This window comes from Rhinopithecus roxellana, chromosome 2 (assembly GCF_007565055.1).
Source record: "Rhinopithecus roxellana isolate Shanxi Qingling chromosome 2, ASM756505v1, whole genome shotgun sequence".
In the NCBI taxonomy this organism is placed as follows: Eukaryota; Metazoa; Chordata; class Mammalia; order Primates; family Cercopithecidae; genus Rhinopithecus; species Rhinopithecus roxellana.
The window spans coordinates 121043246-121051269 of NC_044550.1; positions in this window are offsets into that span (position 1 = coordinate 121043246).

Consider the following 8024-nt stretch of genomic DNA (forward strand, 5'->3'; position numbering starts at 1 on the left):
GTTGTGAATGCAAAAGAAAAGTTATTGAAGCAAATTTAAATGCTACTCCAGTGAACACACAAATGATAAGAAAATGAAATAGCTTTGTTACAGACATGGAGAAAGTGTTAGTGATCTGGATAAATGATCAAATCAGCTACAACATTACTTTAAGCCAAAACCTAATCCAGAGCGAGACCCCAACTAATCCAGAGCAAGACCCTAACAACTCTTTCAAAATTAAAAGAGGTGAGGAAGTTGCAGAAGAAAAGTTTGAAGTTAGCAAAGGTTGGTTCATGAGGTTCAAGAAAGGAAGGCATCAGAATACTGTACAGCCATAAAAAGGAATGAGATTTCCTTTTCAGAGACACGGAAGAAACTAGAAACCATTATCCTCAGCAAACTAGTGCAGGAACAGAAAACCAAACACCACATGTTCTCACTTATGAGTGGGAGCTGAACTATGAGAATACACGGACACATGGGGATAAACACACACTGGGGCCTGTCGGGAGTGGGGTTAAGTGGAGGAAGAAGAGCTAATGGATGCTGGGCTTAGTACCTAGGTGATGGATTGATCTGTGCAGCAAACCATTTACCTATGTAACAAACCTGCATATCCTGTACATGTACCCCAGAACTTAAATAAAATTTGAAGGGGAAAAATAAATAAATAAAAATAAAACAAAATATACTCATGCTCAGAAAAAAAGGAAGGAAGCCATCACTGTAACATAAAAGTCCAAAGTGAAGCAGCAAGCATTAATGTAGAAGCTGCTACGAGTTATCCAGACGATTCAGCTAAGATGATTGATGAAGTTGGCCACACTAAACAACAAATTCTAAATATAGATGAAACAGCCTTCTATTGGAAGAAGATGACATCTAGAATTCTCATAGCTAGAGAGGAGATGTCAATGCCTGCCTTTCCTTCACAGCTTCAAAGGAGAGTCTGACTCTCTTGTTAGGGGCTAATGCAGCTGGTGACTTAAAATTGAAGTCAATGCTTATTTACCATTCTGAAAATCCTAGGGCTCTTAAGAGTTATGGTGAATCTACTCTGCCTGTATTCTACAAATGAAAATAACAAAGCCTGGATGACAACATGTCTGTTTGCAGCACGGTTTACTGGATATAGTAAGCATAATATTAAGACCTACTTCTCAGAAAAAAAATAATCCTTTCAAGATAGCACTGCTCATTAGCAACGTACCTGGTCAGCCAAGAGCTCTGATGGAGATGTGTGACGAAATTGATGCTGTTTTTCAGCCCTCTAACACAACATTCATTCTGCATTCATTCATTCATTCATTCAAGGAGTAATTCCAAGTTTCAAGTCTTATTATTTAAGAAAACATTTTGTAATACTATATCTACCGTAGATAATGATTCCTCTCATTGATCTGGGAAAAGTAAATTGAAAACCTTCTGGAAAAGATTCACTATTCTAGATGTCATTAAGAACACTTGTGATTCATGACAGGAGGTGAAAATATCAACAGTAACAGGAGTTTAGAAGAAGCTGATTCCAATCCTCATGGATGATTTTGAGGGGTTCAAGACTTCAGTGGAGGAATTGAGTACAGATGTGTAGAAATAGCAAGAGAACAAGAATTAGAAGTGCAGCCTGAAAATGTGACTGAATTGTTGCAATCTCATAAAACTTGAATGGATGGAGTTACTTCCTATGGATGAACAATTAAAGTGTTCTTTTTAGATGGAATTTATGTCAGATGAAAATGCTGTGACCACAGTGGAAATCACAACAAAGGATTTAGAATATTCCATAAACTTAGTTGATTAAGAAGCAGTAGAGTTTGAAAATACTAACTCCATTTTTGAAAGAAGTTCTACTATGAGTAAAATGCTATAGAACATCACATGCTATAGAGAAGTCTTTCATGAAAGAAGGCATCCATCTCTGCAGCAAACATCATCTTATTTTAAGAAACTGTCATATCTACTTCAGCCTTCAGCAACCACCACCCTGATCAGTCAGCAGACATCAACATCAAGGCAAGACCCTCTATCAGCAACAAGATTATGACTTGCTGAAGGCTCAGATGATTATTAGCATATTTTAGCAATAAAGTATTTTAAGTTAAGGTACATGCATTGTTTTATAGACATAATGCATTGCACACTTGATAGACTACAATATAGTGTAAATGTAACTTTTATATACACTGGGAAACAAAAATTGTGTGTGACTCACTTTATTGCAGTATTTGCTTTATTGTGGTAGTCTAGTATCAAATCTGCAATATCTCTGAAGTGTTTCTGTAATTGTTTCTCATGCCTAAATTTAGGGCTTCTATATTCTAGACACTTAAACAATTGTTCTTATGGCTTTGACAGCCTGGCCCATACATCTTAGGGTTGATTAATTAAGTTGGCTCTTTCAAAGGAAAGGACATTTTTCTGAGATACGATCTCAGTGACTTACCATAATTAGACTAACACACAGTACAGACACCTAACTAATCATATAATTTGGAATGAACTATGCTAAAAAATATGAATACATACATTCTGCTTTTTCAACATCAATTTTTATTAAAGTTAACCTAATTTTTCCAGGCCTAGGAAACTGTTACCCTATGTTTATCAATCGCTTCATTCCTTTATGGATTTAGGATAATGTCCTTCCTTTCATCCTTATTTTTTTAGCCTAAGGGCACGAAAACATAACAGCCATCAGTTGTTCAATTTGCAGGAGTTATTTACAGTGTTTGGCTAATTTGAAGACTGGCAAGCTTATATTACACCCAGTGATTTGGAGTTCTCATATCAAGAAGAATTTAAAACAGAAATTTCAAGAAATTGCCATTCACGGCATATTGGAATTCAGTTTTGAAGTATTCAAAGGGTTTATTTTTCTCTTGGCTTAAAGTTCTTTGCACAATACTTTCTTTATCTTCTTTCATGTTTTTATGATGTCAGTTTGTGAATGGAGCTATCATTGTGAGTGACGAGCTGCCTAGCTATCCTGAGAGAACTGAGAAATTGCACAGCCTCAACAAGGAGGCAGTTTTCCAACTTTTGCTAAAGGGGAAAAATATCACATGTCTGCATGAAATAGACAATGCCCATTTGGATTCAAGGGAAGAAATCTTTATTATGCAAGAGATGAAACATTGTTTTTATTAAGAAAAGTTGTTATTGGTTTGAGGCAGCATTGCATGCTGGAGTGTGGGTTTTAATATGCCATTTGTCTTTCCAGAGTCTACTGCCATTTAAAATGTCTCCTGTTTTTCCCAATGGTGAGGTAAAACCATGGGAACGGCATTCAAACCACTTCACAGAGTACAAACCAATTTTAACAAATTCATAATTAAAACCCAGCCAAATCTCTCCTCCTACTGCCAAAGTCCTTCCTGTGTATTTTCCAATTAAATATCCTTTCTCTGAGGAAGCAGGCTTCTAGGGATGCCAAAACTGAATCACTAATGCCTGTATAACAATGAGACCTCTCTGTTCTCATATCACTTTTAAGTACCTTAATCCTATTGGCTTTCACAAACATTTGTAGAAACAATGCATCCATTCATTCATTTGACGGATATTTATTGAACACCTACTACATACTAAAAACTGTTCTAGATTTTGAGGATGCATCAGTGAACAAAACAATGTCTTTTTAGTGATGGTGCTGTCATTCTAGCAGGAAAACAAAAGTACATAGCTAATATAAATATTAGGTTGATAACTGCTTTTCTTTCCCTTTTTTTTTTTTTTTTTTATGGAATCTTGCTGTTATTGCCCAGGTCGGAGTGGAATGGCACGATCTCAACTCACTGCAACCTCTGCCTCCGTGGTTCAAGCAATTCTGCTGCCTCAGCCTCCCGAGTAGTTGGGATTACAAGCATGTGCCACCACTCCTGGCTAACTTTTTTGTATTTTTAGTAGAGATGGAGTTTCACCATGTTGGCCAGGCTGGTCTCGAACTCCTGACCTCAGGTGATCCAGCAACCTTGGCCTCCCAAAGTGCTGGGATTACAGGCGTGAGCCACTGCGCCTGGCCTGATAACTGCTTTGAAGAAAAATAAGGTAAAGAAGAGAAGATGGACAAAGTATTCTACTTTAGTTAAAATAGGCAAGAAAGACCTCACTGGAGAAGGACTTTTTAAATAGAGATCTGAGTCAGAGCAGGACATTCCAGGAAGGGACAAAGCAAGTGCACAGGGCAGAGGCAAACTCACCTTGAAACTAGAGAAGCTCAAGCTTCCAGGCTGCGCACTTGATCAAACTCTTGCAAAGGCCCCGGGTAGGGCCTTAGGCTTGAATTCACATGTTCATATATTATTTTTAATTTAATTTAATTTTAGTTTTAAGTTCTGAGATACAAGGGTACATGTGATGGATATGCAGTTTTGTTACATAGACAAACGTGTGCCATGGTGGTTTGCTGTACCTCACAACCCATTACCTAGGTATTAACCCCAGCACGCATTAGCTCTTTTCTCTAATGCTTTCCCCCAGCCCTGCCCTCCCCTGACAGGTCCCAGTGTGTGTTTTTCTCCTCCCTATGTCCATGTGTTCTCATTGTTCAGCTCCCACTTATAAGTGAGGACATATGGTGTTTGGTTTTCTTTTCCCATGTTAGTTTGCTGAGAATAAAGGCTTCCAGCTTCAGACATATCCCTGCAAAGAACAGGCTCTTGTTCCTTTTTATGGCCGCATAGTATGCAGCTCATGTATTTCTTATAAAATTTGCAAAATCATCAATTTTAACCACAGTTGGTTATTTTCTGCTGTTTTTCACTCCTATTTCCACCTCCACCGTGCTCTCCTCACTCCTGTCAGTTGGTGTTGGAGTGGTCAGTGGCCTTGTTGGCATCACGCGGAGACTCATTTTGTTTGTGTAGTAGGGATATATTTGTGTGATTTACAATTACTTTTTACTTAAGCTGTTGTTGGCTTCCCAGTGTAGGAATCCAAGCACACAGCTACCATCCATTCTGCCGACATGCAGCAGACAGTTATTTAATATAAAAATAATATGTTACGGTGATTTTCATCTTACTTAAATTTATAAATTTGCTGTAATTTTTTTGTCTTAAATAAATATTCACTTTTATATCCAATGTTTGTATTCACTTACCTAAAGAAGGTTCCACAAATGGCATAAGCTTCAAGTTCATGGCCCTTGTTAGGTTCTGACCCAGGAGCCTGCTTGACATGTTCAAGACCTTCATGGGTCATGGTTAATCACATTCCAGCAAAGTGAACACTGGGAAGAAAGGTCGAGACAAGCTTGGGAAGTGGCCACAGAGGGATTGTTTAGGACCTTGCAGCTATATAAAGTCTTTGGATTTTATTTTAAGAGAGAAAGCCATAAAACGTTTTGAATGAGAAGTGATATAATCCAAATGGCATTTTAGAAACATCCCTATGGCTTCTGTATGGAGAATGGTTTTGAGTGTAGCAGAACTGGAAACTCAGAGGCTAGTTAGATGTTATGATTCAGGGAAGGGATAGTATGGCTTGGTTTTGGGTGGTGGTTGGGAATGTAATCGAATTTGGGGTATATTTGAAGGTATGTCTGACACAATTTGTTGATGAATTGCAAGTGAGAGGTGAGAGAGTTGGGACTTGATAAGGTAACCAGCAGGCAAAAAAATCAAAACAGAGAGTTTAAGAGACATGCTTAAGGACGCCTTGTTGGTGCTCATTACAAGAGCACCAAATTTCCTGACTTTGAGAACAGTTTTCTTTCCACTATTAAGATTTTTATGACAATTAGAAGGCTATAGAAAAATATTTTGAATGTTTTAGAAAGAGTAAATAAATATTGCTTTTGAAGAAGAGCAAAATATTATATTTTGTAGGACATACAACAATATTTATATCAAATTACGTTACGTAACTACTTTAAAATAAATTGCCTAATTTCTTTTACTGAATTTTTACAAATTGGCGTTTAAATATATATATACACACACACACATATATGTATCTATATATACACACATAGATATATAACCAAAGAACATTGTAGATAAGCCAAATTATCTTGAGAAAAGCATAGCATTTTCTGATGTAAACAGGTTTCCATTGTGTCAGCAAAACAACCAAGCAACAACAAATCTCTTGCTTGTCCAAAAAAAAAAAAAAAAAAAAAAAAAAAAAGAAAAAAAAAGACATTGCTTCAGACTTGACCTGAAGGAGTCACTGGAAATCTGATGGGAATAGCTTGGGACTAAAAAATAATCCTTTTGAGAAAATGACCCTGTCTGATTTCAGCTCTGTTGTTAGTGGAATTTGGTATAAATGGCTTACAAGTGCCTCTTAATGTGATGCAGTTCAAATCCTATCAGCTGTGTCACATCAGATTGTAAGTGGGCTCACCAGGACTTCAGGACCCAGTAAGGTACAAAGCAGCATAAATGAAAAGGCTTCATAATACTAAATAATGCAATACAATAAGCTTTGCAAGGTGAAGATAAATATGACTCTGATCTATCTTGGCAGCATCATATCTATCATTATTGTAAAATGCAGAATTCAACATGGAAATGAAAAATAAGAATGAATATTACTATTTGAGAGGCGCTAAACTGAAACAAGGCTCATAAAAAATTCACCTGAGGAAAAACAGCTCACATCACAAGATGATCAAAAGAAAGTATTTACAAGACAGTCACACAGTGATGAGCATTTTGAGGGGAAATCATAAGTTGATAAAATTAGATTCTAAGAAGACCATCCCCCCAGAGGAATTACTTTAAAGGTGAGACGTTTGCTTGCACTGCCTTAAATGCTTTCAATACAGCTTCCACATGAAGCAAAGGCTTTTTGAACTTTGCGTTGCTCACTGATATGACTAATTTCTTTTAGTTTAGTTTATTCCTTAAAACACTGGTTAATCACAGAGAATCTGCTAATTTAACAGCAGAAAAGCAAAGTTATTTTCCTAGTAGGATTTATTAGGGAAGCCAAAATACTTCAGAATTTCTGAATTTAAATTTAAATGTATAAATTTGCTGTGATTTGTTTTCTTCTTCAATAAATATTCTCAACCAGCCCCCTTTTCCCTCACTGTCTGAATCTAGCAAACCAAAAGTAATCATTTAATTAAATCTTTACTTTATCAAAATCACTTCCCAAAGTTTTGACTCAATTCTTTCCATGAAGAGATCAATGATCTAATTTTTTAAAAAAGCACAATAGCTGTAGTTCACCTTCGTTAGTTTCCATAGAATGGACGGTGGAAAAAAAAAGAAAAAAAGTCACTTTTTACAGAATCAAATTTTACCTGGGAAACCTGACAGTTCAATTACAGATGTACAGATTTCCAAGCCAAAGAGAAATTTAAATCACATGTTAAAGCCTTTAGAAAAATAGAATTATGTGAAGCATTATTATTTTCCTAGCAAAATATTTTTAAATAAATGGATCTGACAGTTATTTTTCAGTAATTTTGTGTTTCATAATGATAGAATAGAAGATTAAATATGTTTATCGTAGAGTCACCATGGGATATTAATTCTTCAATTTGAAACCATAAAATCCTGGAATTGGACACTTACATTTAGCAGAAAAAATGCTTAAAATGAATAATGGTATAATTTATCCAACCATGAATAATGTAATGAAGAAATGGTGAAGGTCAACATCGTGCATTCATTTTAAAGTGCCATCTTTCTTGTGTGGCTTTCATGACTCATTTTAAGGCTATTTTCATACTGGAAATTAATTGAGGCTGCTGAATTCATTAATATTACCCTGCCAACACTCATCCCCTAACAGGAACGAGTGTTAAAGTGTAATATTCACAGGGATACAAAGCATGCCACTGACTGCAAGAGAGACCCTATTGGATTTTTAAACTAGGTATAAAGTTGTAAGAGTTGATTTCCTGGTATGCTTTCTATCAAACTGCAAACTGTCTTTATAATTATTTGCTTATATTTACTATGACTGAAAACAACATATGGAAGTTAATTCCACCGAGAGAAAAAAATAGTCTTACCAACACAAGTACAGAAATGTTTAGGGTTGTTTTATTCTGCAGTTTTGGGGCAATACCCTGGAAAGCTGAG